General features: G+C 42.7%; 1 long non-coding RNA gene across 1 annotated transcript in view; it reads left to right on the plus strand.

Annotated features, from left to right (window-relative positions):
- Nucleotides 1-3,238: 3,238 nt before the first annotated feature.
- Nucleotides 3,239-26,303, plus strand: part of LOC115100022 — a 73,514-nt gene continuing 50,449 nt past the window's right edge. Inside the window, exons 1-3 of the long non-coding RNA XR_003858947.1 lie at nucleotides 3,239-3,280; nucleotides 17,006-17,149; nucleotides 19,163-19,289. This is a non-coding gene — a long non-coding RNA (uncharacterized LOC115100022). The remainder of the gene's footprint in view (nucleotides 3,281-17,005; nucleotides 17,150-19,162; nucleotides 19,290-26,303) is intronic.

Consider the following 26,303-nt stretch of genomic DNA (forward strand, 5'->3'; position numbering starts at 1 on the left):
TAGAATTTATTTATTTATTTATTTATTTAAAAACATTTCTATACCATCATTAAGTTAAGTACCATCATAACGGTTTACAGGAAGGCACCAATATTAATATAGGTAATTAGGAGGATTCTATCACTAAACAAGTGCCAGGATTTTACGGTAACCTAGCTTGTTTATAATTATTCATAATTGTGATTGTTATGTTCACTCATGTCCATTCTTTATTGTCTCGTATTTTAGAGTGTGTCCAATCATATTTAAAAGTAAAAGTAGAGTATGTTCTCGTGTAGTTTGGGCTAGTGTGCCAGAGTGTTCTGCCGATTGTTTTTTGTTTTTCTCATTATCCCTGTATACTACTCTCCTTTCTCAATGTTGTAGGCTTGTTTAAATAACCATGTTTTCAAGTGTTTTCTGAAGGTTTTGATGTCTGTTTGTAAGCGGATCTTGACAGGCATGGTGTTCCATAGCATAGGACCTGCTAAGGAGTAACCTAACTAACCCAGCTAAACTAACCCAAGTAAGCTCTCTCTCTTACTTGGGTTAGTTTAGCTGTTCTCACTGAGGGGATTGTCAGTAATGCTTTATTTGCTGATCTTAGGTTCCTGTTGGGGACATGTAGGTGAAGGGCTGTATTCAGCCATTCGGCTTTTTCGTCGTGTATTAATTTATGTATGGTACATAGGGTTTTGTAATGTATTCTTTGCTCGATGGGTAACCAGTGCAATTCTATTAGGGTTTCAGTGATGTGGTCTCTTTTAGTTTTACCAGTCAGAATTCTGGCCGCTGTGTTCTGCATTATTTGAAGTGGTCTAATCGTTGTGTGTGGCAATCCGGTTGGAGGGAGTTACAGTAGTCAGTGCTAGCAAAAATTAGAGCTTGTAGTACTGATCGGAAATTGTTTGTTGTCAGTAGGGGTTTTAGTCTTCTAAGGGTCATGAGTTTCGCATATCTTTCCCTTACTTTTAGTGATATGTGTTGTTTTAGGTTAGGTTCTGTGTCAATTATTACTCCAAGGTTTCTCACTTTTTCTGAGAGTTTAATTGTTTGGTTGTTTTTGAGTGTGATAGGGTTTTGGATTAGTTCAATATTTTTGCGTTCCAGTAATAGGAATTCCGTTTTCTCTATGTTAATCACTAGTTCCATCTGGTTCAATAATTGTTTGATGACATCCAGATACATGTTTGCTATGTTCAGTGTCTTTTCAATTGTGTCATCAATGGGTAGGATTAACTGAATATCATCAGCATAAATGTAATGTGTGATGCTTAGACCCGCTAGTAGGTGACATAATGGCAGTAAGTATATGTTGAATAGGGTGGCTGATAGTGCCGATCCCTGAGGGACTCCTGTTTGAAGGTTTATTTTATTTGACTTTACGTCCTTTATCTGTACTTGGTAGTACCTGTTATCTAAGTATGATTGGAACCATTTGATTGTTTTGTTACTTAATCCTATTTCTTCTAATCTATTTAGAAGTATGTTATGATTTACGGTATCAAATGCTGCTGATAGGTCAAGCATCATCAGTATGTACCGCTTACCGCTGTCAAAGCCTCTCATGATGTTATCAGTAAGGGCAAGTAGTAGCGTTTCTGTGCTGTAGTTTTTGCGAAAACCATGCTGTGATGGATATAAGATGTTGTTATTCTCTAAGTGCTCAGAAAGTTGTTTTTGTATGGCTTTTTCTATTAGTTTTGCGATTAATGGTAAGTTTGAAACTGGTCTATAATTGTTTAGAATGTTTAGGTCACTGTTTTTTTTCTTTAAAATGGGTTTTACAATTGCCCCTTTTAGTGAGTCTGGCAAGGTACCTTCTGCTAAGGATAGATTGATAATCTTTGTTAGAATCGGGGATACTGTGTTGGCTATTTTCTTTATGTCCACGGTTGGTATAGTGTCTACTGCATGTGGGGCGGGGTATATTAGAATATTATTCAGAGCCATAATCCATAGAAAGCACTGTTTCAGTTAGGCCATCAATGCCATAGAGTTTCTGCCTATCTTTAGGGAGTTGGATGATGTCCCAACAGAAAAAGAGATCTGTTAGCCATTAATGACTGATGACGAAGCAAATAAGTAGTGCTCTGGAAAGAATGCAATTCTACCCAAGTCAACACATATAGGGGTAGATTTTCAAAGGGTTGCACGCGTAAGATCGTACACAACCCCCAAAAACCTACCCCTGCCTCCCCCTGCGTGCGCTGAGCCTATCTTGCATAGGCTCGGTGGTGTGCACAAGCCCTGGGACGCTCGTAAGTCCCGGGGCTAGAAAAAATGGGCATTACGGGGGCAGGGCCATGGGCGGGGTGCTGGCCCGGGGCGTTCCAGGGGTGGGACTGAGGCCTCCGAAACAGCCACCAGGCTGGGGGATGGAGAGCCGGTGCGCGCAAGTTATGCCTGCCCAGAGGCAGGGGTAACTTCTTCAATAAAGGTCAGGGAGATGGTTTAGTTAGGGCTGGGGGGCAGGTTAGATAGGGGAAGGGAGGAGAAGGAGCGGGGGGGGGGGGGGGCGGAAGCCTGAAGGAAAGTTCCCTCCGAGGCCGCTCCAATTTCGGAGTGGCCTTGGAGGGAACGGAGGCAGGCTGCTTGGCTTGGCATGTGCAGGTTGCACAATTGTGCACCCCCCTGCGCGTGCCGTCCCTGGATTTTATAACATGCGTGCGGCAGTATGCGCATGTTATAAAATCTGGCATAGATTTGTTTGCGCCGGGTTGCGTGAACAAATCTACGCCCGTGGGCATGTTATAAAATCGTGCCCATACAGTGTGCTGCTTGCACACTTCCACCAGTCCTTCTTCTTATGCTGTAAGAAATGCATGGTTCTTCAAAACATGAGGGATGCCAACATCACCCTGTAGAAGAACAAGAGTGATTGACAAACTTTTTCACTCAATCCTAAACTGGCTCTGGATCCTTACTAATAGAGTTTACCCTGAGTCAGAATGCAGCTTCCGAGCTGAGCAGTGAACCAGTGACAGGATCTTTTCCCTGAAATAGCCACAGAATTGCAGAGGTTTGATACAACCACCATGCAACACTTTATAACTAAAAGTAAGTCTTTTTAGCTGAATATGGGGGAGCATCTGGGGTGGGTGGTAGGTGGAAGGTGATGAATTCCACCTGCACAAAAGCAGGTGCAAAAGTGCCTGCAGAGCAATTCAAAGGGAACATGCACACATACCTTCTCATTGAAACGTGGCACAAAGTCCACAGGTAAAAAGTAATCACTAACTTTGTCTCAAAGCAGTCTGGAAAGTGAACTCAGTAGGAACAGATGAAAGAGCAGACAAAGGTAAAGAAATGTTTTAAAAAGACTAAAACAAGTTAAAAAAAATGGAAAATAAAATATTGCAGGAGAAAAAGGATGCCTGGGAATAAGACCCCAGAAGATAGCAATAGAGCCAAGGGACACGTAAAGTATAAGAACAAATTCTGAAGAATTAAGATAATACTACTACTTCAAATATTAGGGCAAAACACTATTACTTAAGTGTGATCTGTTTTTTTTTTTCTTTTGAAAATTACATTCTCCTGTTCATTTCTTTAGTATATATATTTCCTTTTTGTCAGTGATTTTATTGTAGAAATAATATTTTGTATCCTTAAGATATTTATAATCAGGTTCCAATTGGCTGTACAGTTTGAAAGTTTATATCAGGCATATGCATTTTATTGCCAAATTATGAATTCAATGCATGTTCAATGTTATCCAGTTGTGTTGTGCCTCAGAATCTAACTGTGGCACTGGTAAATGCGCATTCTGTTGAGAACATGGTTTTGAGTCTTCTGGGCTATGTATTAGTTTTATGTGCTTTGATAGATTGAAAATTGCTTATCAGCAGAGGAGAAAATTACAATGCATAATTCATCAAAATATTTTATTTGTATCATCAACACATTTTGAAACAAAAGCATAAAATAAATCATAGCCTACAATAACAAATATAACTCCTTGTGATTGGATTAGCTCAGTCATATCTTGTTATTGTAGATGAAAGGGAAAATAAATAGCCTCATAAACAAATGTAACAAATCATTTTTTATGCTGCCCATGGGATTTGCTTACTTATTGCATATTATTTTGATCAGCCTTCACATTAGCTACAAGTATTTCAAATGCCCTGAACAGCCTAGCACATACAATTTCCAATAATAATAACAACATACATTGGAATATGAAATCTGCCATCTTAGACCTATTACTTTCTCCAAAATCCTACCTGATAGCATTCATAAATAATTCTGTATAAGAAGTTTCAAAACTGCTAAACTCTTGCGTTATATTTATCATAACCTGTTGAGATTAAAATTGGTCCCATCTGAAAATGAGATCCTATAAAGGAATGCTTATTCGTTTTTGTGTTGTTTCTATTTTGGATTGCTTGGTGTCATCAAATAAACACTAACCAATAAAATACATACTGTAAAATAGTGTTATGGTTCCAAACAGATCTGTTCCACTCATGGTGGCACTCTCTAGGTTTCCACAATGCTGATTGTAATAGTAATGTATTAAAAGCAGGAAATTGAAAGTATGACAGTTTGTTTATTATATTGCACACAAAAAAATACATCTGTGTAATGCTAAATCAAAATAAGTAATCTCCAACAATAAATAGTATACAAATGAAAAATATTGCATCATATATAACAAATTCTAAACATCAACAGTGATAGTTTGAATACATTCAAACAACTATATAACAATTTAAACTCAGAACTAATTATACTAGCCACAACTAAAATTAGTAAATCATTATGAGGAATCCTTCCTCATAAAAATCCAGGTTTTGATGTTTTGTTTTTTTAACTGATCAATATCTTTTGTTAACCTGCTGTCATTCAGAAGATTGTTCCACAGTTGTGGTTGATAGTAAAAAAAAAATAAATTATGTTGCCTGGAACATTCCAGATGAGCAGTTCTCACAGGAGAGATAACAAGAAAAGAGACCTGGGAGGAATGCACATATCTAACAGGAGGTAACAGGAGGTAACAAGAAGTAACTTTAATATAAAACCTTAAAGGCAAATAAAAGATTTTAATCATGGATCCTCCACAGAATCAGTTACCAGTGGAGGTTAAGTGGCAATACAGGAATGATAATAATCTCTGTGATTTGTTCTTGAAAGAACCCGGGCAGCACTGTTCTATAATAGCTGAATCTTCCAAACCTATTAATGCTGGCAGGCTTGCTAACAATCTATTTCAATAGTCTAATCAAGATGAGATCATTGCCTTGTCTATTTACAGACATAGTTTAGAAAGGTATGGACAGATCTGTCTTAAGGTAGAAGAAAAAAATGTAATATATGAAAGATTTGATATGTACATGTCTAGATTAAGCAGAATTCCCAGTCAGCATACAAATTATTTGGAAGATATAATAATATTATTCAATAGGGATATGCAAAGGACAAGTTTTAGTTTTGGTATATTTTTTCAGGTTTCTTTTTTTTTTTAATTTTTTTTGATTCATTTGGTTCAGCAAGGGGCTATTTTTACTTGACCAAATCCCCCTATCAAGGCTGAACAGGAGATCCTACTTACTTGTTACCTTCATGGATGCCCTCTTCCTTATTTATATGGGTTGGGTGGGGAAGGTTTTCCTGGTGGAGGTTTAATGGTGATTGAGTAGGGAGTGGCAAACATGGACCGACTAGCCAATCTGGTGGCTGCAGAAGGTGAGATGATATGAGCAGGCAGGGAAGAGGCGGTTACTCCTCAAGACTCACCTCATTTACATCTCTGACAGTTGTCCCTCCCTTTCTCCGAAATTGAATTTCTTGAAATTGTTGAATTTGCTTTGGTTGAGTTACAGTTTACAGGTGGTTCTGGGCTAGGAGGTGGTTGTATCTAAGATGAAATTTAATCATACCAACCTCCTTCAGGTATCAACTTAAGAGCATGAACATTATCTTTGAGCTGTTTCTAAAGGTACTCAGAATTCTTCAAGTGATACCACAATGGAGTAATAGCTCTTTAGGAAACAGCAGCAATTGCATGTCCCTTAAGGCTAGTGATACCATAGATTAAAGGTTTTGGATTAAAGTTAGCCATTGGGTACAGTAACCTCCTTATGGCTAAGTTACTACCAACTAGTTGGTTCTCCAAGTTCAGTAGCAATCTTTGATTGGCCTAATAGTCCTTGAGTGGATGTAGTTTCAGCCAATAGTCATATTTAAGTTAAAGATTAAATATGAGATGCTTGGCCAGTCTGGTGATTTGGAAGAAAGGTATTGTTTCATTTATGTTGCTTTTTTTTAACCTTCTTATCTATGAATCAATTGTAATGTTTGTTATATTATTAATAAAACTGCAACCCTAATATTCCACTATATAATTGTCCGGACATACTCTATGTTTGGATACTGACTCAAGAGGTATATAAGTGTCTGTTATGCATATTTCATTTCCAATTGTTTGTTGAACAAAAGTAAACATTGGGACGTCCATATCAGACACAGTACAGAATAAAGCTAGCTGGATAAACTTAGCTGGCTAACTTTGGAGGTACAGTACAAGCAATAGTGCAGCCACACTATAGAATATAGCTGGCTATCTTAAAGTTATCCTTGCAACACTGTCATGAAAGATGACATTTAATGTGGACAAGTGCAAAGTGTTACATGTAAGGAAGAGCAACCCAAATTATAGCTACAAAATGCAAGGTTCCACTTTGGGAGTCACCACTCAGGGAAAGGATCTTGGTATCATCATGGTTAATATTGTGGTTGAAATCCTCTGATCAGTGTGTGGTGGTAGCCATAAAATCAAATAGAATGCTAGGAATTATTAGGAATGGAATAGAGAATAAAACAGATATCATAATGCCTCTATATTGCTTCATAGTGTGACCACACCTTGTGAGCAGTTCTGGTCACTGCATCTAAAAAAAGACACAGCAAAATTAGAAAAGGTACAGAGAAGGGCAACCAAAATAATAAAGGGAATGGAACAATTCCCCTAAGAGGAAGGGCTAAAGAGGTTAAGGCTTTGCAATTTGTAGAAGAGCCAGCTTGGGGAGGGAGGATAAGATAGAGAGAGGTTCATAAAATAATGAGTGGAGTGGAATGGGTAAATGTGACTTGCTTGTTTACTCTTTCTTAAAATAGAAAGACTGGGAGACATTTAATTAAGTTATTAGTTGATAAATTTAAGACCAATAGGAATTTGTTGCCTGAAGATGTGGTAAATGAAATTAGTGTAGATGGATTTAAAAAAAGTTTAGAGAAGTTACTGGAAGAAAAGTCCTTAAACCATTATTAAGGTAGACTTGGGGAAATGCACTGCTTATCCCTGGGATAAGCACAGTATAGAATTTGTCAGCCTTTTGAGATCATGCCAGGTATTTGCGACCTGGATTGGCCACTGTTGGAAACAGGATACTGGCAGGGCCATTTTAATGTCAACTAATGCCCTTAGCACAGCCCAAAATTGGTGTCCTTTGGGATCTTTCATTGTTTAACTGAGAAGACATTAAGACTCAATAAGTGCTGAAGGTGAAATAGATAAAAAATTAAGTTTTCATCCAGGCCATCCCCCAGGCCAGACCCCATAACCTTATAAAATATGAATTTTAGTTGTTTTTTAAAATTCTTTTTAATACTAAATAGCAGTAAGCAATATAAGCTAATCATTTACTTATAACTAAAGGGAAACATTAAAAAAATGCAAATGTTCAACGCTCTGTGGTGCCCTCTTTCCCTTAGTGCTCTAAGCATGTACTTATTTTGCTTAATGGTTAATCTAGGGGCTGATACTGGGCTTGATGGACACTTTATCTGACCCCATATGTTCAGTAGTTCAATCTTCTGAGCACTTGTAAAACAATTCAAAAATCATTCTTTGTGGTGGAGGGAGGGGTAGGGCATGAGAGCGTAATTCCACTCCTCTCCTTAAACCATCTGGAAATCGGCTCCTAATACGTTCCTCAGTGATTCTGGAAAAAGTGTTCCTTGTATTCTGTGTCTCTCAAAATGTCCTCTGGTAAAGGAACAAAGACTGAGCCAAACTTTACTGCAGCCTCGGATGTCAAACGATTGATGATTGGCCCCCTTCCCTAAGCCTGAGTACTGCTGGTCTCAAGTGATACAGTGTTTGTTGAACTTCATGGCATATGGGACCTCATGAATGCTCATTTTAGTACTACCCAATTTAGGGATGTGAATCGTTTTTCAACGATTAAAATTATCGTCCGATAATATTAATATCGTCTTAAATCGTTATAGAACACGATACAATAGAAATTCTAACGATTTATCGTTAAAAATCGTTAAATCGTGTTAGTGCGCACTAACGGGTGTTAGTGCGCACTAACTCCCAGTTAGTGCGCACTAACTCGATTTAGTGCGCACTAACTGAAAATGATACAAATAAACACTTTCCAGGTCACTGAAGGTCAGTTAGGAATGAATATGTGTTCCTATTGGCTGGCTGCCCTCTTATCTATTGATGTTACCAAGGTTACCACTGAGGTGATGGTTGGGGGGATGGGAAATGGAACTGGAAACTAACGAACACCAACAGAAAATGAAACAAAGTGTTCACACTTCCCAGGTCAGTAAAGGTCACTTAGGAATGAATATGTATTCCTATTGGCTGGCTGTGCTCTTATCTATTGATGTTACCAAGGCTAACACTGAGGTAATGGTTGGGGGGATGTGAAATGGAAACAGTTGGAAGCTTGACAAAAAAAGTAATGTAATGATCAGCACTCACGTGACTAGAACTTGTTTGTTTATTATTTTTGTTAGCAGGCACCTGAAATGCTAGTGCATGTTGAATTTGCCAATCACTGTGCATTTTAGAAAGGTGGTCCTGGCTGGAACTGTACACAGTTCAAATATATGTAATTGATTGTTGGTAAGTGTAGATTTTAAGTGATTTTCCTGCACACAGTGCCCTAACCCTGGCACCAGGGGTGTTGTGATCTTCCTGCACACAGTGCCCTAACCCTGATACCAGTCTGAGACAGCTCCCTCCCTGCATTACTAGTGAGAGGCTGGCTTCACAGACAGGGGGGAGCTGCCTGACCCTCACTCCTGACTTCCCCCATGTCCCAGCTAGTGAATGGTGTGTGGGTGAGGGGGGGGAGGATGGTGAAGTCTGAGACAGCTCCCTCCCTGCATTACTAGTGAGAGGCTGGCTTCACAGACAGGGGGGAGCTGCCTGATCCTCACTCCTGACTTCCCCCATGTCCCAGCTAGTGAATTGTGTGTGGGTGAGGGGGGGGGGGAGGATGGTGAAGTCTGAGACAACTCCCTCCCTGCATTACTAGTGAGAGGCTGGCTTCACAGACAGGGGGGAGCTGCCTGACCCTCACTCCTGACTTCCCCCATGTCCCAGCTAGTGAATGGTGTGTGGGTGAGGGGGGGGGGGGAGGATGGTGAAGTCTGAGACAGCTCCCTCCCTGCATTACTAGTGAGAGGCTGGCTTCACAGACAGGGGGGAGCTGCCTGACCCTCACTCCTGACTTCCCCCATGTCCCAGCTAGTGAATGGTGTGTGGGTGAGGGGGGGGGAGGATGGTGAAGTCTGAGACAGCTCCCTCCCTGCATTACTAGTGAGAGGCTGGCTTCACAGACAGGGGGGAGCTGCCTGACCCTCACTCCTGACTTCCCCCATGTCCCAGCTAGTGAATGGTGTGTGGGTGAGGGGGGGGGGGGAGGAGGATGGTGAAGTCTGAGACAGCTCCCTCCCTGCATTACTAGTGAGAGGCTGGCTTCACAGACAGGGGGGAGCTGCCGGACCCTGACTCCTGACTTCCCCCATGTCCCAGCTAGTGAATGGTGTGTGGGTGAGGGGGGGGAGGAGGATGGTGAAGTCTGAGACAGCTCCCTCCCTGCATTACTAGTGAGAGGCTGGCTTCACAGACAGGGGGGAGCTGCCTGACCCTCACTCCTCCGGGGTATTGTGATCTTCCTGCACACAGTGCCCTATCCCTGATACCAGGGGTGTTGTGATCTTCCTGCATGCAGTGCCCTATCCCTATTAATACCAGGAGTGTTGTGATCTTCCTGCACGCAGTGCCCTATCCCTAATACCAGGGGTGTTGTGATCTTCCTGCACACAGTGCCCTATTCCTGATACTAGGAGTGTTGTGATTTTCCTGCATGCAGTGCCCTATCCCTGATACTGGGATGTGTGCAAGAAGATCCCAACACCCCCGGTATCAGGAATAGGGCACTGTGTGCAGGAAGATCACAATACCCCTGGTATCAGGGTTAGGGCACAAGTTCTAGTCACATTGACTGATCACATTACTTGTTTTGTCAAGCTACCAACTGTTTCCATTTCCCATCCCCCATATACTGTCAGTGGGAAGCTTGGTAACATGAATAAATAAGAGGGCAGCCAATAGGAATACATATTCATTCCTAAACTGACCTTAACTGACCTGAAAAGTGTCAAATTGTATCATTTTCAGTTAGTGCGCACTAACTCTCCGTTAGTGCGCACTAACTCCCGTTAGTGCGCACTAATCGGAAAAAACGATTTTTAACGATTTTTTAACTAAAAAATCGTGCCTAACACGATTTTCTTGCCCTGCCACATGATTTCTATTGTTAAGACGATATGGAAAACGATTCACATCCCTACTACCCATGATATAAAATTGGGTCTGGAGCAGCTGGTAGAACAAATTAAAACCCTGCAAGTCACTGTAAGTACATGTAAAAACAAAATACTGCACTGGAAACCTTGCCTGAACAGAGCTACAGAATCCCTTCAAAATGGTGTTGAAGACCTGGCTAAGCACAATCGTAGGAGCAACATTTGCATCTTGGGAATTGCGGAACGCTCAGAAGGTGGAAATATGATACAATTCCTAGAGGTTCTGATTTCAAAAGTCCTACAGCTTCATTTTAAAAAGCCCTTTGAGATTGAGAGGGCTCATTGGGGAGCTTCTAGGCCTATCCCAAATTCCAAGTTCTCGAGATTTGTAGTGGCAAACATTTTGAGAGATCACCGGGTACTGGTGATTCTTTCTGTGGCCAGAGTTAATGCTCTGCTTCTGCTTGAAAGGAAAACTTTTTTTTATTGGATCTGGCTAAAATGACAGTTCAGAGGCATAAGCACTTTTTAGTGCTTCACCCACAATTGTAAGCCATGGGAGCAAAATATGGTTTATTATTTCCAGAACAGATGAAGATCATTTTAAATAGCCAACCAGAACTTATGATGTCCCCAAGGCTTCAGTGGTTTTCCTAATGGCCACAACAAAAATGTGTGCCATGACTTGACATCTCTGCTATCACTTTCTTTTCTATTGCCAACTTTTGCCACATCCTGTCTAGCATGCAAGAATAGATTTATCCATTGCTAATGGAAGCCAGGAAACATTTCTCTTCTGGCTACAGCATCCCTTGTTGAGTGAGAAAGATAAGGGGAGTTTGGATTCTTCCATCACCATGAAAGAGATTTTTTCAGCCATAAAGTCTCTTATAGAAACATAGAAACATAGAAATGACGGCAGAAGAAGACCAAATGGCCCATCCAGTCTGCCCAGCAAGCTTCACACATTTTTTCTCTCATACTTATCTGTTTCTCTTAGCTCTTGGTTCTATTTCCCTTCCACCCCCACCTTTAATGTAGAGAGCAGTGATGGAGCTGCATCCAAGTGAAATATCTAGCTTGATTAGTTAGGGGTAGTAGCCGCCGCAATAAGCAAGCTACACCCATGCTTATTTGTTTTACCCAGACTATGATATACAGCCCTTATCGGTTGTTTTTCTTCTCCCCTGCCAATAAGCAAGCTTCTCCCCTGCCAATAAGCAAGCTACACCCATGCTTTTTTGTTTTACCCAGACTATGTTATACAGCCCTTATTGGTTGTTTTTCTTCTCCCCTGCCGTTGAAGCAGGGAGCTATGCTGGATATGCGTGAAGTATCAGTTTTCTTTTTTTCTCCCCTGCCATTGAAGCAGAGAGCTATGCTGGATATGCGTGAAGTATCAGTCTTCTCCCATGCTGTTGAAGCAGAGAGCCATGCTGGATATGCATTGAAAGTGAAGTATCAGGCACATTTGGTTTGGGGTAGTAACCGCCGTAACAAGCCAGCTACTCCCCGCTTTGTAAGTGCGAACCCTCTTTTCTTCTCCCCTGCCGTTGAAGCAGAGAGGTCTGCTGGATGCGTGAAGTATCAGTTTTTCTTCTCCCCTGCCGTTTAAGCAGAGAACTATGCTGTATATGCATTGAAAGTGAAGTATCAGGCTTATTTGATTTGGGGTAGTAACCGCCGTAACAAGCCAGCTACTCACCTCTTTGTGAGTGTGAATCCTTTTTTCCACATTTCCTCTTGCTGTTGAAGCTTAGAGCGATGTTGGAGTCACAGTAAGCATGTGTATGTTTATTTAATAAGGGTATTGTCTCCAGGCAGTAGCCATCATTCTGGCGAGTCACCCACTCTTCATTGGCGGCCTCTTGACTTTATGGATCCACAGTGTTTATCCCACGCCCCTTTGAAGTCCTTCACAGTTCTGGTCTTCACCACATCCTCCGGAAGGGCATTCCAGGCATCCACCACCCTCTCCGTGAAGAAATACTTCCTGACATTGGTTCTGAATCTTCCTCCCTGGAGCTTCAAATCGTGACCCCTGGTTCTGCTGATTTTTTTCCTACGGAAAAGGTTTGTCGTTGTCTTTGGATCATTAACACCTTTCAAGTATCTGAAAGTCTATATCATATCACCTCTGCTCCTCCTTTCCTCCAGGGTGTACATATTTAGATTCTTCAATCTCTCCTCGTACGTCATCCGATGAAGATCCTCCACCTTCCTGGTCGCCCTTCTCTGTACCGCCTCCATCTTGTCTTTGTCTTTTTGAAGATACGGTCTCCAGAACTGAACACAGTACTCCAGGTGAGGCCTCACCAAGGACCTGTACAAGGGAATAATCACTTCCCTTTTCTTACTCGATATTCCTCTCTCTATGCAGCCCAGCATTCTTCTGGCTTTAGCTATCGCCTTGTCACATTGTTTCGCCGACTTCAGATCATTAGACACTATCACCCTTCTCACTGGTAAGGCCCCAGGACCTGATAACTTTCCTGTAGAATTTTACAGGGTATTTAATCCTTTATCTTCCAAACTTTGTGATATTTATCACTTTTTTTCACTCTTCTGGCAGAACTACTGGTAGTTTCTCTGAAGTTCGTATTGTGCTTTTGGAAAAGCCTCAAAGGGACACTTTATTAGTACAGAATTACAGGCCTAGCTCCCTGTTAAATGTGGTCTGCAAAATCTACTTCAAGCTCTTAGCCACCCAATTAAATTCTGTGTTAGATGAATTGATTCACCCAGCTCAAATGAAGTTTATGAAAGTATGATAGATCTTTGATAACTCCCAGTTGTTTCTCAGTTGACTGATGCTGAAAAAGCATTTGATCGGGATGAATGAGGCTATGTCTTTGCAGTTCTAGACTGGTTTGGGAATGACTTTATTAGGTATATTCACATCTTATACAGCTGCCCCAGATCACGGCTTTGACAGCTTTGAATTACATTGAGGTACACAGAAAAATTTTCCCCTTTCTCCCTTACTTTTCATTTTGTCCCTGGAGCTCCTTTTATTTGCTCTACAGCAGAAATCTGGGATTTCTTATGGCAAACAGAGCTGTAAAGTAGTCATTTATGCTAATGATTTGTTAATCTTTTTATCTCACCAAGAGAGTTCCATTCCTAGCTTTCTGGAGTTAATTATGGACTTACTTTCTCTTGTCATAATGTAAATTGGGTTAAAATTGAGATTATACCATTGAATAAGTAATGTGTACAAACCATGGTTATGGGGGTGGATTGTAAATGGTCTCTTGGTGGATTCAAATATCTAGGAATTTCTTTTTTTTCCTAATTCTGATTTAATGTGAGAAGACCTTATGGGTCATATTATGACATTGGATGAGGACAATACCAAGCACTGGTCACCCCCCGCCCCCCTTTCTTTCTTGGTTGGGGAGACTAGAATCCATTAAAATGTCTCCTACCCTTTTTCCCAAATCCTTTTATGCTCACTTAGACAGTATTTTGGTATTCTTTCTCTGGAAAGGAAAGCCATCTTGTATTGTACTTAGGGTTTGCATTCCTGAATTTATTTTTTGTATCACAAAGCATTTCTCATCTGCTATGGTATGCAATAGGATATCACTACAGATGAGTTGTACTTTATTCCACATTGGCTGTCTTTTGAGCATGAGTTAGTTGACCCTCTGCCATTGAGCCTGTTACTTGGTATGAAACACCCTAAGTCTCTCTGTTTGATCCCAGCAATTGCAGCTACTTACTCGATTTTTTGCTCCTTTGCTAACACTTTACCAGGGAAATGGAACTCTAGTTTGCAGTCCCTACTTGGCATAATTCTACATTAATGATAAATAAATTGGTCATTAATTGGACTCTCTGATAAGTAAAGGGCATTTAGACAATGAAAAATGTCATGGATGCTAGTAAGCTACTCCCTTTTACTGATTTGGTTCTAAAATATGATATGCTCCTCTTAATATTATCATTGGCTCCAAGTTGTTTAACGCATAGAAAGGTCAAGTTAGATCTTTTTATGGTCATTCTTGACCTTTTATCTATTAGTTCCAAATTTTACTCTTTGAGCCATGAGACTTCTTTACTCTACAAATAACCATGTGCCACTTCTTCCTCCAGACTTTTGGGTCTGGAAAAGGTTTGGGAGAAGGACCTTTCTATTGACCAGGATGCCTTCAGTTGGAATCAATATTGGTTGAGTCTAATGAAAACCTTATGCAATCTTTGTACTTCTTTACCTATCATGTTACATGAACCCCTGTAAAGATGGACTGTATAAAGCTATACTACAGTCCTGTGGTACTTGTTGTCACTGTGACTGTCGAGAGGGTATCCTGGAACATGTTCTCTTTACTTGTAAAACTAACCCTTTTGGGGTTCAAGTTTGGGATTATCCTCTGCCAATCTCATACTGACAGCCTGCACAACAATCTCAAAACTTAATCCCACAGCTTCCCATATTTTGTCATTTATTCCCCCCTCTGTCTAATCTTCCTGTTTCCTACAGATATCTAAGTCTATTTTTTCATTATACTTGAACTCAGTCTATTTAATGTACCTATCCTTTGGTACATCTTATCTGCTATGCTCAATGTGTTTATCCTTTGGGATATCTTGCCCTGTTCTTATGTTTGACATGACAGTTCTCAGATTGTTAATTGTTGTTTTCTCTTCAATGTCTTCAATTAGTTTTATGTAACATGTTGTTATAATCTGTAAACCGGAGTGAAGGCTACTCTGCTCTACCTCGGTATATAAAAAATGCTAAATAAATAAATAAATAAATTATATTAGCAAAATTCTTTCTGTGTAACCTCCTATTTCTTTACAAATTGTTTGCCAAATCTCAGGTACTGCAGCAGTCCCTTTCAGGTTCCTCTTGTACATTAATCAATATCCTCCTTGAACTAGCCTTACAAGCAGTTCTGAGTAATTGGAAGGATTATAGTCTATTGAATGTTTATTTATGATGGAACACTGTTTGCATGATTTACAGATATGAGATGGAAACTACTGACAATTTGGACATAAAGGTAAATTTCATGCTATTTGGAAACCAGTGGGAGATTTCTTGGCTCTGTAACTGCTGCTTTGGACTTTACCAAGGTTCTAAAGTTATTATTATTTTTATATACCAACATTGGATCTGAGATATCACATCGGTTTACATTCAGGTACTATAGGTATTTCCCTATCCCCAGAGGGCTTAGAATCTAAGTTCTGAACCTGAGGCAATTGAGAGTAAAGTGACTTGCCCAAGGTCACAAGGAACAACAGCAGGACTTGTCCCCTGGTCTCCTGGCTTGTAGCCCACTGCTCTAACCACTGGGCTGCTCCTCCTCCCTCTTTTTTGTTATTCCAATATGATATACTTCCTCCTGTATATTGTCATTATTGTTTGCAATTTGATTTTTCTTTACCTTCAATACACAGTTTGAACCAAAAATTATTTTTTGCAATGTATCTTTTACTGGCATAATAACCACAATTTATATAAAGAGGACCATGCTGCCATCTTACTATGAGACTTAAAAAGTAACCTTGAATCTAATAAGACCCCTAAGCCATGTCTTCTGTATTAATGGGAAATTTGAATTATCAATTATTAATGGAGGCAGGCTTTCTGGAACTTTTTCTTCCAAGCCAAAGAAATACTGATTTCTGCAAGTTTAAAAATAATCTGTTCCTACTTATCCAGGCATTAGTTGAGTTTAAACACTTGGCTATTTGTTCCATTGTTCACCTTCCAGCAAAATCACATGACAAAGTAAATCGTATGTCATCAACATAGATGAAATAGATACGTCCCAAAGATGAAAGTGCTATAAATACAAATTGAAGAGTACAGCTGATAGTGCTCACCCTTTGGTACTGATTCTCCCTTTTGTTCCTTTACAACTCCAATTATCCACATGCCTCCCCACTGGCAAATACTTGCTTCTTTACACTGTCACCTTCAAAACCCTAAAATGTTCCATATCTACTAATTTGTTGACTTTCTTTCAACTAATTTTACTTTGCTACTCCGGTTCTACTGCATTCTATAGTACTAATCTCAACATATTTCATTTGACAAAGCAATCCTATGTCAACATTTTATAAATATAGCTCAACTTCTCCATTTATCTCCTTAATGACTTTGAGCTCAGTTGCTACTAAATTGTAATAGCTCTCCTACACATCAATTAGTTTAAATTGATCACCTATTTTAACAGTTCAGTTATAAGCTATTTTTGTTGTAATTAAGTAATAAAAAGCATTAAGTCAAAATGACTGTACATAAGTTCCATGCATAGATTCTGGTACTGAACAATATTAATATCGAAACAATCTGAAATAAATGAAGATGATCATGTGACAGACAATATTTTGGTTTTCTATCACATGAACTAAATCTTGTTCATTTGAAACCACAGTCCATTTCTGGTAATTTATTTTAACCATAGGAAGCGTTAAAATATCTTATTTTGTTTTATTTTTGAAGGTGGACATTTGATATGGACAATAAAATTGCAATTCAAATACAAAGGGGGAAATCCTCTTCTCGCTCAAGGTGACTGAAAGCACTTTGTATACGTCTCCTGGTTTTCAACATCCTAGCCTGATGAAGATTTGCCTTGCTACACAAGTAAGCAGATCCTACTGTTTTTATGACAGGAGTCAGGTGGCACCTTATAGACTAACCAATTTTTTGGAAGCATGATCTTTTGAGAACAGTTTCAGGATATCCACAATGAATATGCATGAGATAGATTTGCATGCACTGCCTCCATTATAATAAAATCTATCTTGTTTATATTCATTGTGGATATCCTGAAAACCTGGCCTAGTAGTTGCTTTCCAGGACCAGAGTTGGCCACCCCTGGACCGGATGAAACAATAGCCTTGGTCTGGCTTTAGTTTCTTGTTCTCTGTGACTTTCTTTGATTGGAAAAAGAAGTCACTGTCATGGTGACTATAGTGTGAATGTCCTCTTTTTCCATAAACTTGTGTCATCTGAGGAAGTCGATTTTTATAAGCAGCAGTTAGCAAACAGATGCGTTTTATAAACAGAGTGTGTGCTGTTCTCTGCATGACTGTGTATCAGACCCTTTTCTTCACTCTCCACACTGGTAGGTGTATATGTGTTAGTGTAATCAGGAGGAAGATTACACTACATATTGCAAAATTAATGACACTCCTGGTGATTGTGTCATTGTCTCAAATTTCATAATGCCACAAGGAATGGAATGCAAAAGTAAATGTCCCTAGTACTAACAACAGTGATAAAGGCAGAGGAAAAGCTTAGCCTCCTTCTGGAAAGGGACCTACTTAGGGGAAGCCCAAGCACTTTCAGTAATATTACTGGTACTGAAAAGACCAAGATACCCTTACCAAAGCTAAAGAGATCTTTTTTTTTTTTTTTGCAGGGGAAAACCACAAGCAGTGTAGAGAGAAGAAACTGAAGGCAAAAGAGTATACGTTAGCCTTGTTGCAGTGGTGCAAGTGCAGGCAAAGGCAGTCACTGGAGGGAAGAATTGGCAGCAGACAAGCAAAGGCTGTAGGAGTGGAACAGACAAAAGAGCACAGTTTCATTTCTGATTCCTTCCCAGCAGTATCTGCAGCAGCTCCAGGAAGAAAGTACTGATTCAGATGTTTCATATCCATGGATGATCAGAATCAGAGAATGGGACATTGAACTCCTACGAGCTGAAGAGAACTTGTAGAGTCTAGTTACAGCATTCTCTCCTCTAGTGAGCAGTCACAGGAGGCAAAAAGAGACTGTGAGGGTAAAGAGAGGCCCCCGAGAAGAGGAGGTAGAGGAAAGCATGAGAGATGCCACTGGCTTTTTGCCCCTGTTCACCCTCAACTCAAGGCTCAGCAGCAGCACCCAACCCTGCAAAAAGGGAGAGTAAATAACAGAAAAATATCAGCGGTATGGAAGCACTTTAGACTTAGGGAGCACCAGCATTTTGCTGAATGTATACTTTGTTGTAAGGCCATCAGTAGAGGAAAGACAGTGGACTATTTTATGTGATATTAAGCATCATTAAAAATGACTATCCTTTAGTGTGGGTTTCGTAGTAAAGCCCTAGAAGAGCAGAAGTCAGTGTCCTAAGCCAACTCCTCGCCTCTTCCTCCAGTGAGGAGTATTTTACCACAGTCCTGTATTAGGAGGCAGGCAATATCAAAGGTATTGACATGTTATCCTGGGAAACGAATACTCTAGATGACCAACCCTTAAAGATCATGGAAAACGAGGGATTTCAGTGGCTGCTGCACCTGTTGGCTCCCAATTACAAAGTGTTCTCCTAGACAACATTCAGTAGATAGATTATCCCCTCCCTGTACTCTCAGTGCCATGTTCGCATATGGATGCAGATGTCCTAGATCGAAAGGGGAAGCATTCATTTCACAAGTGACATGCTTAATCTTCCCTAATGACACACTGGAGGCAGCTGTCTGATGCATGGGGCAGGCAGAAGCTCTAAAAAGGTGGAACAGTAGGGTTCAGGTATGCTGTGCTATACACTAAGGTGATGAATGTCAGCCATACATCGTTTGATATCTTAGGAGCAATAAAGAAGATAATGAAGGAATGGCAAATGAATTAAACAAGAACAGTCCTGTTACTCTGGTCTAATTAATTATATTTTGACAGAGTGGTGCAAAAATGAAAAAGGCAGTGCAAGATGGGAGCTGCGAGGGGACCCATTGCTTTGCACACTTGTTGCACTTGGCAGTGAAGAACACTCGGTCAGGAATTCTGCCCAGCTAATGTTACAGAGGTTAGTAGAGCAATGGACAGCCCTTCATGATTTGTCTATGGAAAGTGAGATAAAGGTGAATTGACTCTTGGGACATCATTATTGGTTTCACATGATACAGGTGATATGAGTCCTGAAGAACTTCAAGGATGCCACAACGGATCTCAGCTCCTCAAAAGCAAACCTATGTGATCTTCATAATATACATTCTGGAAAAGAAGTGTTATGAACCTGAAGGTGGACCCCTGTTCCAAGGTAGAGTCAGTGCCACCTGAAAGGGATGCAATCCCCTGAGGTCTCTACCGTCGAAGGGCCAGGACGCAGGCTGTAGTTGCACAAAGACTTCACCCTGGAAGCTCGAGATCCCCCCAGGAGAAGCCCGTAGGGATCCGGCCGCTGGGAGTTTAGGAGACTCCTTTGAAGACTGAAGAAAGGTCTGGATGCAGGCGCCTCCTGCAGGTCATGGGTTCCAGATGGCTGGCACCTCCAGCAGGTCATAGTAGTCTGAGGATGGAGTCGCAGAATAATCCAAAGCCGGTCTGAGGAATTCGGAACACAAGAGGGGTCGAAGTCCAGTCCAAGATCAAAACAGGAGAAGGGTCCGGAGCCAGTCCAGGAGCAATCAGGAGAAGGGTCCGAAGCCGTACCAGGGTCAAGCCAGGGAAACACGCACATCGGTCCAGAAGTCAGAAGCCAAGAATCAATCCACGGAGCAGGGAAGCAGAGCGGGATGAAGAACCAAGAACAGGGAGCTCAGGAACAAACTCAGCCAGGAACCTCGATACCAAGGCAAGGTCTGAGTGTCAGACCTTGCCTTAAATACAGGATGTCAGGGGAGGAGTCTCAGGAGGAGCCAAGACTATTTCCTGTCATGGCTCCTTTAAGAATACAGCTCAGCTGTGTGCGTGGCTCTAGAGAGACAGAGGGGGGGAGGAGCCAACTCGACCGAGGAACCCAGCAGCCGAGCCAGACCACGGAAGCCATCCCCAGGAGAATCAAGGGACCACCTGCAGTCCTCCAGAGGCTCGCACAACACCCGGTGCCCCGGGTGAGTTATTTGCCCTGCAACTGCCGGCCTGACCCTGGTCTCGTCCTGCCGCGGCCAGCGGCCATGACACCCGGTCCTGGGTGTGGCATGCCACGGCCGACAGCGCTAACAAGAAGTAAGTGTTTCTAGCAGAAACAGGGACTGGAATAAAAGGGTTTGGTATCTGTGGACTCCTTGGAGCAGCAGATGGAAGATAGGCTGATACCCATCACTCAAAAGAATACTTATATATTAGCCATACTGTGTGACCCATGGGTGCAAGGGAATATCTACCTCTGGCTAAATGCTCTAATTTACTGGAATGAGACATTTTTTGGCTAGGGTGTGGTAATGGGATATCTAGACACAGAAGGACAGTGGGGAATACAGTAAAGGAAAGAGTGGGCACCACACACAGTAGTGTCAGCATTCTTTTATCTACCACTTCCTACTCTACTTTTACCTACCATGCCCCCACCCCCCCATGGCTATTGCATAATGGTAGAGATGTGTATCGTGCTGGCGATCATTTTTGCTTTCGTTTTCGTAAAACTGCAGGAAATTTCGTATCTCCCGCGGTTCGGTATTTTTTTTTTGTAGTGAATCATTTTCGGTTTAGCGCGCAATAATGTTAGTGCTCACTAGCTCCCATTAGTGCACACTAAACCAAAAACAATTTGCCACAAAATAAATAAATAAAAACAGCAAATATAATATATATATATATATATATATATATATATATATATATATATATGGTGATTTTTTTTATTGCAATATCTTAATACATTTCTTAGAAAGCTTTGGGGAGCAAATACTCCCTTTCTCCAATCAAGGGGCAGTAAAATTCTAGGAGGGGATAGCAGATAACCCTGCCTCGCACACTGAGCTTAGACATTCACGTAGTTCAGCTTTGTTCTTACCCTCCACCAAGTGCCTCGAGTCAGAAGGCAGTGGCAGCGCCGAGATCCTATTACATAACCCACTGTGCTATAAACTCTCACCCTCACCTACCTCCAGGCTGGTGGAGAGAGCGAGGAAAGACACACGTGATTGGCTGTGCTGCCTGCAGGACAGAAATGCGTCAGTGATGGGCAGGAGAGCAAAAGCTGCTCCAACTCAGCAGCAGGACGGAGGACTCCACCGATTGGCTGCAGGCCCAAAACCCAGGGGGAAGGAGCCCAAGCTCTGCCTTCTCCTTCCCTGTCATGTACTCACCCAGGCTGTTAAGCGCCAAGCCATTTTTTCTTGACGCTTATGTCCATGGATACAAGAACACTTAGATTTTTGTAGAAAGTATAATTTTTTATTGATCAATGTAAGTATTCTTGGGAGATGCTGATGCCATGCCGCTGACAAATAGACCACCAGCATCTCATCGTATACAGGAAGTGATCCTTCTTTTATAGATAACATACAATATTGTACTGGGTTTAGAAGATCCTAGAGTTGCGTGACTGCCTAGAGAATAATTCACATTGGTTGTCATGTCAACAGCATGATAAGATCATTCCTAAACGTCCATGTTTACCTCTCCCAGGTGGGGCCCATTTATCATCACTCTTTGGATAGTCTTTTGTTCTGTTAGAATCTTGCTGGTCAAGGCAATTAACACATCTGAAGTTGTGTTTACAGATACTCCTGAGAATAGTACCTCTTATTGTGACAGTATAGCCTGAAGTTCCCTCCGCTGGCTTCTGCTTTGTGTGACCCTATGATTAGGCATCACCGTAAGGACCCGCTTCGACTGCATGTCCAGATGTCCTGGGAATTCTGCAAGTTATGCTCAATAAGCCACTTAGAGTTCATACAGCCAAGGCAGGCTAAGAAAACAGAGGATTCTAGGTTAGTTTCCTTTCTCCATGTTGGTTTTCTGTTCAGGCACACTCCTCATTTCCCTCTTGTACCACTTACAAATGGCAAGAGTGGCACACCCAAGCACCAGAGGGGAGGACAGAACTATACAAAGTGATTATGGCAAATGGACTGAAATGTGTAGGCTAACAACTAACCTTTTATATGGATTGTGATCCCTTTAGATCCCCATTAAAGTAAATGAGACTCATAGATAGACATGCATTCTCTGATTAACAAATGATAGCAGTATGACTAAGTTTCACTAGATATTTGTTAGCTCTATAATTGAGCTGTAAGGATACCTATGTTATGAAAAGGACCTAACTTATAATAGCAAGACCACATATGTTATCTTTCAGAGTCAAGTAATAATGTTCCAATAACCTGTTCCAATGTATTCCGCCCCTGAGGCGACAGTTTAGTTCCATGTAAACCAGTGCGATATGTATTGTATACAGGAACATCGGTATATAAAAATTAAAAATAAATAAATGTTGTAACAAGTTAGGAAAACAAAGAGACTAGTATGAAAGTATTATTTTTCTCATATAATACTATATATACTGGGTGAGTCTCTGCAAGGAGTACTGCTATTGTAAACAACAACCCAGGATAATATTCACTAAACAAAACACGCATCCAAATGCCGATGGAGTACACTGTACTGTATCGGCCTGAAAGTTTCTGTAAATTTGGAACCCAAATGCTTTGAGACAAAATGGTGTACAGGGTATGTGCACTGTTATGCATAGGCCAGTAATCCTGCTTCCCTTTGTGCTCTAGTCTGTTTTAGTAACCTCTTGTGCTGCAAAGTCTGCTAACACATGACCTCTATGAATCCAAGTATCAGTAGAATGGTGGGCTTTCACCCAACATATAGTGTTAGGGTCCTGGGCCGTGCACCGGACCTTCACTCGCCTCCTGGCCGGACCGGCTGTGGGAGTCCCTCCACTTCAGCCCCACAGGCCCAAAACACGGCCTACTGTGGCACTCTCCCTGCGAGGGAGACGTCGCCGATACATGGCTGGCCCCGGCCCCTAGGTGCGCGCATGCGCAGGGGCTTCATACTTAAAGGGGCCAGTGCGGGAAACTCAGGGACAGCCTCCCACTGATGTCAGACACTGCTGAGTTATTTAAACCCGGCATTCACTGACTTGCCTCGCCTTGCAACAAGGTTCACTCAGTCCCCTGAGTTACTAGTTGCTGCATTGGATCTTGGATCATCTCTTCTGCTTCTGGCTTCTGACCCGGCTTCATCCATTGACTTCATTTTTGCTCCTGCTCCTGGCTTTGACTTCGGACTTCTGACTTCTGGCTTCTGACCCGGCTCCGTCCTTCGACTCTGTTTCCAGCTTCTGCCCCTGGCTTTGACTTCAGACCTCTGTCTTCTGGCTTCTTATCCTAGGCTTCATTCCTGGACTCCGACTTCTGCTCCCTCCGCCTCTTCAGGTATCTGGTTTTGCTGGCCCAGGGGATTCTCCAAATTCCCAGCAGCTCAGGCTCTCACGGGCTCCTCCTGGGGGAGCCGCGGGCTTCCAAGGGTGAAGACTCTTCCAGCCTCCTGGGCCCTACCATCCTCATCGACCATCTCTTTGGCCGCTTCCTGGATCCTTGGTCATAGAGGGTCCCACTTAAGCCCAAGAGGTCCGAATCCCTACGGGGTCCTCCTGGGGGGACCTCAGACTTCCAGTGGTGAAGTCTTCTCCAGAGTCTCTCTTCAGCACCACCTCCTGGCTGCGACGCTCACTGTGCAACATCTGCAGTCTCAGCTGGCCCAAAGGTCCACGACCATAACAGTTTGCAAAGCCATGGACCCGGCGGATCTCTTGACCTTGAAAGTCATTCCGGGAATTGCACAAAGGTTGCAACAGCAGCAAACTTGCCTCGACTCGATGATGGCAACTGTGCAGAGGCTAGCAGACTGGGTGGAAGGAGACGCAGCTTCCGGTTCCCCATTACTAGTAACCATCCCTAATGCAGGGCGTCTGCGCCCATACAGATGCCAGCACCTTCTCAGTACTCAGGGGATATGAAATTATATCGCAGATTCTTGAACCAATGTTATATCCGCTTCAACCTACTACCAGCGCAATTTCCAACAGACCAGATCAAAACAAGCTACATTATCTCCCTGTTGGATGGTAGGCCTTTGGCCTGGGCCTCTTCCCTATGGGAACATCAGGTTCCCCGCTTAGCCAACTTGGTTCAGTTCGTCACATCCTTCCGACGGATCTTTGACGAGCCTTCCCACGGATCCACGGCCGCGTCCGTGTTACTCCAGCTACAGCAGAGTAACCATCCCTTGGCGGAGTACACCGCAGAGTTCCAGACCCTTGCTGCTGAGCTGAACTGGAGAAGCGATAGCCTGCACGGCATATTCCTGGAGGGGCTCTCTCCATGACTTCAGGACGAGTTGAAGGCCAGAGATCTCCCGGTCGACTTGAATGATCTGATTGACCTGGCTGGCCGCGTAGACCACCACATCCAACGCTGGTTCCGGGAGAGGAGACCCGCTCGGGGATTTGGGGGCTCCGGATCCACACCTCCTCGAACCAGGCATTCTCCTCCTGCTTCCACAGGGCCGCATGATGCCGAACCCATACAGTTGGTCCGGGGTCCTATTTCCCAAGAAGAAAGGAGAAGGCGCCAGTCCCAGGGCCTGTGTTTATATTGCGGGGGCAAGGGACATTTCCTTGCCCACTGTCATGAGCATCCGGGAAACGTTCGGACCTAGAGTCAGTCAGGGAGTTAACTCTAGGTAACACCACCTCCGCCTCCCCTTGTACCGTTCCAGTAACTCTGATTCTCCCAGACGGATACTTCGACACCCCAGCCCTGGTCGACTCCGGAGACAGGGGGAACTTTATCCTCCAGGACCTGGTACAACAACTCCAGCTTGGGGTCCAACCTCAGGAATCCCCCCCATACAAGTGTCTTCGATCCAGGGGACCCCACTTCCTGGTACCATTTCCATACGTACTCAACCACTAATGCTACTCACCGGCCTCCTACATGTTGAAAAGATCTCATTCCTCATTCTGGAGAAATCCATACATCCAGTCGTGTTAGGACTGCCTTGGCTTTGGAAGCACTCTCCTGTGATCAGTTGGGACTCCCTCCAGATTACATCCTGGGGTCCAACCTGCTTTAATGAGTGTCTGTCTGCCTGACTTCAACCGCTGGTACCACTCTTGACAACTCCACAAGCGCTACCACCCCAGTACCATGCCTTCCGAGATGTATTTTCGAAGGAGAAGGCCGAACTACTTCCCGAGCATCAGCCGTTCGATTGTGCAATCAAGCTGATCCCCGACTCCACACCACCTCGAGGAAGGGTCTACCCGCTACTCTCCCGAAGACTCAGGCCATGTCTGCCTATATTAAAGAGAACCTGGACCGAGAGTTCATCAGACTGTCCAACTCCTTGGCCAGAGCCGGGTTCTTCTTCGTAGGTAAGAAGGACGGGTCCCGTCGACCCTGTATCGATTACCACGGTCTGAACAGCTTATTGCGCCGTGACCGCTACCCGCTACCCGCTACCTTTGATCCCAGAACTATTGGATTGGCTCCAGGGAGCCAAGGTCTTCACAAAATTGGATCTCCGGGGGGCATATAATCTGGTGAGAATTTGGCCCGGTGACGAGTGGAAGACTGCGTTCAACACAAGAGATGGCCATTACGAATATCTTGTCATGCTCTTCGGCCTCTGCAACACCCCGGCTGTGATTCAGAACCTCATGAACGAGGTACTCAGTGAAATGCTGACACCTCAGTGATTGTTTACCTCAATGACATGTTAATATATTCCAAGGACTTGGAGGTGCACTGCCGAGATGTCCGTCAAGTACTTCAGAAACTTTGAGAGAATCGGCTTTATGCCAAATTGGAGAAATGCCAATTTGAACAGGAGTCACTACCCTTTCTGGGGTACATCGTATCCTCCACGGGGTTCCATATGGACCCAGAGAAGGTCGCCGCCATCAAGAATTGGCCTCAGCTGGTGGGAGTCAAAGTGCTCCAGCGGTTCCTTGGTTTTGCCAATTTTTACCAGCAATTTATCCCACACTATTCCCAGATGGTGGCCCCGCTGACGGCCATCACTAGAAAGGGGGCCGATGCTAAGAACTGGCTGACGATGGCCCTATGAACCT

The sequence above is a fragment of the Rhinatrema bivittatum genome, chromosome 1 (genome assembly GCF_901001135.1).
Source record: "Rhinatrema bivittatum chromosome 1, aRhiBiv1.1, whole genome shotgun sequence".
NCBI classification, from domain to species: Eukaryota; Metazoa; Chordata; class Amphibia; order Gymnophiona; family Rhinatrematidae; genus Rhinatrema; species Rhinatrema bivittatum.